The sequence below is a fragment of the Callorhinus ursinus genome, unplaced genomic scaffold (genome assembly GCF_003265705.2).
Source record: "Callorhinus ursinus isolate GAN/ISIS: 27379988/994484 unplaced genomic scaffold, GSC_fseal_2.0 scaffold4, whole genome shotgun sequence".
Classification (NCBI taxonomy): domain Eukaryota; kingdom Metazoa; phylum Chordata; class Mammalia; order Carnivora; family Otariidae; genus Callorhinus; species Callorhinus ursinus.
In genome coordinates, this window is record NW_027397066.1 from 116645867 (window position 1) to 116651072 (window position 5206).

The 5206-nt window shown below is 39.0% G+C and overlaps 1 protein-coding gene across 1 annotated transcript in view; it reads left to right on the plus strand.

The window, feature by feature from the left end:
* MGST2 (microsomal glutathione S-transferase 2) overlaps positions 1–5206 on the plus strand; it is a 31585-nt gene that overhangs the window by 17720 nt on the left and 8659 nt on the right.

Below are 5206 nucleotides of genomic sequence, written 5' to 3' on the forward strand. Positions count from 1 at the left end.
GAATTCCTCATATCAGTGAGGTCATATGATACATGTCTTTCTCTGATGGACTTATTTCACTCAGCATAACACCCTCCAGTTCCATCCACGTCGTTGCAAATGGCAAGATCTCATTCCTTTTGATGGCTGCATAATATTCCATTGTGTATATATACCACTTCTTCTTTATCCATTCATCTGTCGATGGACATCTTGGCTCTTTCCACAGTTTGGCTATTGTGGACATTGCTGCTATAAACATTGGGGTGCACGTACCCCTTCGGATCCTACGTTTGTATCTTTGGGGTAAATACCCAGTAGTGCAATTGCTGGATCGTATGGTAGCTCTATTTTCAACTGTTTGAGGAACCTCCATACTGTTTTCCAGAGTGGCCGCACCAGCTTGCATTCCCACCAGCAGTGTAGGAGGGTTCCCCTTTTCTGCATCCCCACCAACATCTGTCGTTTCCTGACTTGTTAATTTTAGCCATTCTGACTGGTGTGAGGTGGTATCTCATTGAGGTTTTGATTTGGATTTCCCTGATGCCGAGCGATGTTGAGCACTTTTTCATGTGTCTATTGGCCATTTGGATGTCTTCTTTGGAAAAATGTCTGTTCATGTCTTCTGCCCATTTCCTGATTGGATGATTTGTTCTTTGGGTGTTGAGTTTGGTAAGTTCTTTATAGATTTTGGATACTAGCCCTTTATCTGATATGTCATTTGCAAATATTTTCTCCCATTCTGTCGGTTGCCTTTTGGTTTTGTGGACTGTTTCTTTTGCTGTGCAAAAGCTTTTTATCTTGATGAAATCCTAATAGTTCATTTTTGCCCTTGCTTCCCTTGCCTTGGGCGATGTTTCTAGGAAGAAGTTGCTGCGGCTGAGGTCGAAGAGGTTGCTACCTGTGTTCTCCTTTAGGATTTTGATGGACTCCTGTCTCACGTTTAGGTCTTTCAACCATTTGGAGTCTATTTTTGTGTGTGGTGTAAGGAAATGGTCCAGTTTCATTCTTCTGCATGTGGCTGTCCAATTTTCCCAACACCATTTGTTGAAGAGACTGTCTTTTTTCCATTGGACATTCTTTCCTGCTTTGTCAAAGATGAGTTGACCATAGAGTTGAGGGTCCATTTCTGGGCTCTCTATTCTGTTCCACTGATCTATGTGTCTGTTTTTGTGCCAGTACCATACCGTCTCGATGATGACAGCTTTGTAATAGAGCTGGAAGCCTGGAGTTGTGATGCCGCTAGCTTTGCTTTTCTTTTTCAATATTCCTCTGGCTATTTGGGGTCTCTTCTGGTTCCATACAAATTTTAGGATTATTTGTTCCATTTCTTTGAAAAAAGTGGATGGTATTTTGATGGGGATTGCATTGAATGTGTAGATTGCTCTAGGTAGCATTGACATCTTCACAATGTTTGTTCTTCCAATCCATGAGCATGGAACGTTTTTCCATTTCTTTGTGTCTTCTTCAATTTCTTTCATGAGTATTTTATAGTTTTCTGAGTACAGATCCTTTGCCTCTTTGGTTAAACTTATTCCTAGGTATCTTATGGTTTTGGGTGCAATTGTAAATGGGATCGACTCCTTGATTTGTCTCTCTTCTGTCTTGTTGTTGGTGTGTAGGAATGCCACTGATTTCCGTGCATTGATTTTATATCCTGCTACTTTACTGAATTCCTGTATGAGTTCTAGCAGTTTTGGGGAGGAGTCTTTTGGGTTTTCCACATACAGTATCATATCATCTGCAAAGAGAGAGAGAGTTTGACTTCCTCTTTGCCGATTTGGATGCCTTTGATTTCTTTTTGTTGTCTGATTGCTGTGGCTAGCACTTCTAATACTATGTTAAATAGCAGTGGTGAGAGTGGACATCCCTGCCGCGTTCCTGACCTTAGGGGATAAGCTCTCAGCTTTTCCCCATTGAGAATGGTATTTGCTGTAGGTTTTTCATAGATGACTTTTATGATATTGAAGTATGTACCCTCTATCCCTATACTCTGAAGAGTTTTGATCAAGAAAGGATGCTGTACTTTGTCAAATGCTTTTTCTGCATCTATTGAGAGGATCATATGATTCTTGTTCTTTCTTTTGTTAATGTGTTGTATCACGTTGATTGATTTGCGGATGTTGAACCAGCCTTGCAGCCCAGGGATAAATCCCACTTGGTCATGGTGACTAATCCTTTTAATGTACTGTTGGATCCTATTGGCTAGTATTTTGGTGAGAATTTTTGCCTCCATGTTCATCAAGGATATTGGTCTGTAATTCTCCTTTTTGATGGGGTCTTTGTCTGGTTTTGGGATCAAGGTAATGGTGGCCTCATAAAATGAGTTTGGAAGTTTTCCTTCCATTTCTATTTTTTGGACCAGTTTCAGGAGAATAGGTATTAATTCTTCTTGAAATGTTTGGTAGAATTCCCCTGCGAAGCCATCTGGTCCTGGGCTTTTGTTCGTTGGGAGATTTTTGATGACTGCTTCAATTTCCGTAGTGGTTATAGGTCTGTTCAGGTTTTCTATTTCTTCCTGGTTCAATTTTGGTAGTTGATACATCTCTAGGAATGCACCCATTTCTTCCAGGTTATCTAATTTGCTGGCATAGAGTTGCTCATAATATGTTCTTATAATTGTTTGTATTTCTTTGGTGTTGGTTGTGATCTCTCCTCTTTCATTCATGATTTTGTTGATTTGGGTCATTTCTCTTTTCTTTTTGATCAGTCTGGCCAGGGTTTTATCAATCTTGTTAATTCTTTCAAAGAACCAGCTCCTAGTTTTGTTGATCTATTCTACTGTTCTTTTGGTTTCTATTTCATTGATCTGTGCTCTGATCTTTATTATTTCTCTTCTCCTGCTGGGTTTAGGCTTTATTTGCTGTTTTTTCTCTAGCTCCTTTAGGTGTAGGGTTAGGTTGTGTATTTGAGACCTTTCTTGTTTCTTGAGAAAGGCTTGTATTGCTATACACTTTCCTCTCAGGACTGCCTTTGCTGTATACCAAAGATTTTGAACAATTGTGTTTTCATTTTCATTGGTTTCCATGAATTTTTTAAATTCATCTTTAATTTCCTGTTTGACCCATTTATTCTTTAGTAGGATGCTCTTTAGCCTCCATGTATTTGAGTTCTTTCCGACTTTCCTCTTGTGATTGAGTTCTAGTTTCAAAGCATTGTGGTCTGAAAATGTGCAGGGAACAATCCCAATCTTTTGGTACCGGTTGAGACCTGATTTGTGACCTAGGATGTGATCAGTTCTGGAGAACGTTCTATGGGCACTAGAGAAGAATGTGTATTCCGTTGCCTTGGGATGGAATGTTCTGAATATGTCTGTGAAGTCCATTTGGTCCAGTGTTTCATTTAAAGTCTTTATTTCCTTGGTGATCTTTTGCTTAGATGATCTGTCCATTTCAGTCAGGGGGTGTTAAAGTCCCCCACTATTATTGTATTGTTGTCAATGTGTTTCTTTGCTTTTGTTATTAATTGCCTTTTATAATTGGCTGCTCCCATGTTAGGGGCATAGATATTTACAATTGTTAGATTTTCTTATTGGATAGACCCTTTAAGTAGGATATAGTGTCCTTCTTCATCTCTTATTACGGTCTTTGCTTTAAAATCTAATTTGTCTGATATAAGGATTGCTACCCCAGCTTTCTTTTGGTGTCCATTAGCATGGTAAATGGCTTTCCACCCCTTCACTTTCAATCTGGGGGTGTCTTTGGGTCTAAAATGAGTCTCTTGCAGACAGCATATCGATGGGTCTTGTTTTTTAATCTAGTCTGATAGCCTGTTTCTTTTGATTGGGGCATTTAGCCCATTTACATTCAGGGTAACTATTGAAAGGTATGAATTTAGTGCCATTGTATTGCCTGTAAGGTGACTGTTACTGTATATTGTCTGTGTTCCTTTCTGATCTATGCTGCTTTTAGGCTCTCTCTTTGCTCAGAGGACCCCTTTCAATATTTCTCGTAGGGCTGGTTTCGTGTTTGCAAATTCCTTTAGTTTTTGTTTGTCCTGGAAGGTTTTGATCTCTCCTTCAATTTTCAATGACAACCTAGCTGGATATAGTATTCTTGGCTGCATATTTTTCTCGTTTAGTGCTCTGAAGATATCTTGCCAGTCCTTTCTGGCCTGCCAGGTCTCTGTGGATAGGTCTGTTGCCAATCTAATGCTTCTACCATTGTAGGTTACATATCTCTTCTCCCGAGCTGCTTTCAGGATTTTCTCTTTGTCTCTGAGACTCGTAAGTTTTACTATTAGATGTTGGGGTGTTGACCTATTTTTATTGATTTTGAGAGGGGTCCTCTGTGCCTCCTGGATTTTGATGCCTGTTTCCTTCCCCACATTAGGGAAGTTCTCTGCTATTATTTGCTCCAACATACCTTCTGCCCCTCTCTCTCTTTCTTCTTCTTCTGGGATCCCAATTATTCTAATGTTGTTTCGTCTTATCATATCACTTATCTCTCGAATTCTGCCCTCGTGGTCCTGTAGTTGTTTATCTCTCTTTTTCTCAGCCTCTTTTTTTTCCATCTTTTGGTCTTCTATATCGCTGATTCTCTCTTCTGCCTCATTTATCCTAGCAATTAGTGCCCCCATTTTTTATTGCACCTCATCAATAGCCTTTTTGATTTCGACTTGGTTAGATTTTAGTTCCTTTATTTCTCCAGAAAGGGTTTCTCTAATAACTTCCATGCTTTTTTCAAGCCCAGCTAGTATCTTTAAAGTCATGATTCTGAACTCTAGGTCCAACATCGTAGTAATGTCCGTATTGAGTAGGTCCCTGGCAGACGGTACTACCCCTTGTTCTTTTTACTGAGGTGATTTTTTTCGTCTTGTCATTTTGTCCAGAGGAGAATAGATGAATGAGAGAACAAAATGCTAACAGGTTAACAACGTCCCCAGCAAATATACTCTATAGAAATCAGAAAAGACCTGAAACCAGGGGAAAAGAAAGGGAAAGAAAGAAAAAAGAAAGAAAAAAAAGAAAAAGATAAAAACAAAAACAGAACGAAACAAAAAAAATCAGAATATGATCATATGTGATCAGGCTAGTGCATAGATCAGTGCCACACACTAGATTTTGGGCGTATTTTGGTCTGTTAGAAGAAAATGCCTCCTAAAATTTTAAAGGAAGAAAGACTCCTATATGTACGAAATAAGGGTTGATACAATGAAGGGATGGAAGATGACTGTAAAGATGAAAATTATAAAAGATTTTATAAAAGGAATTGATAAGAAGTTGTTT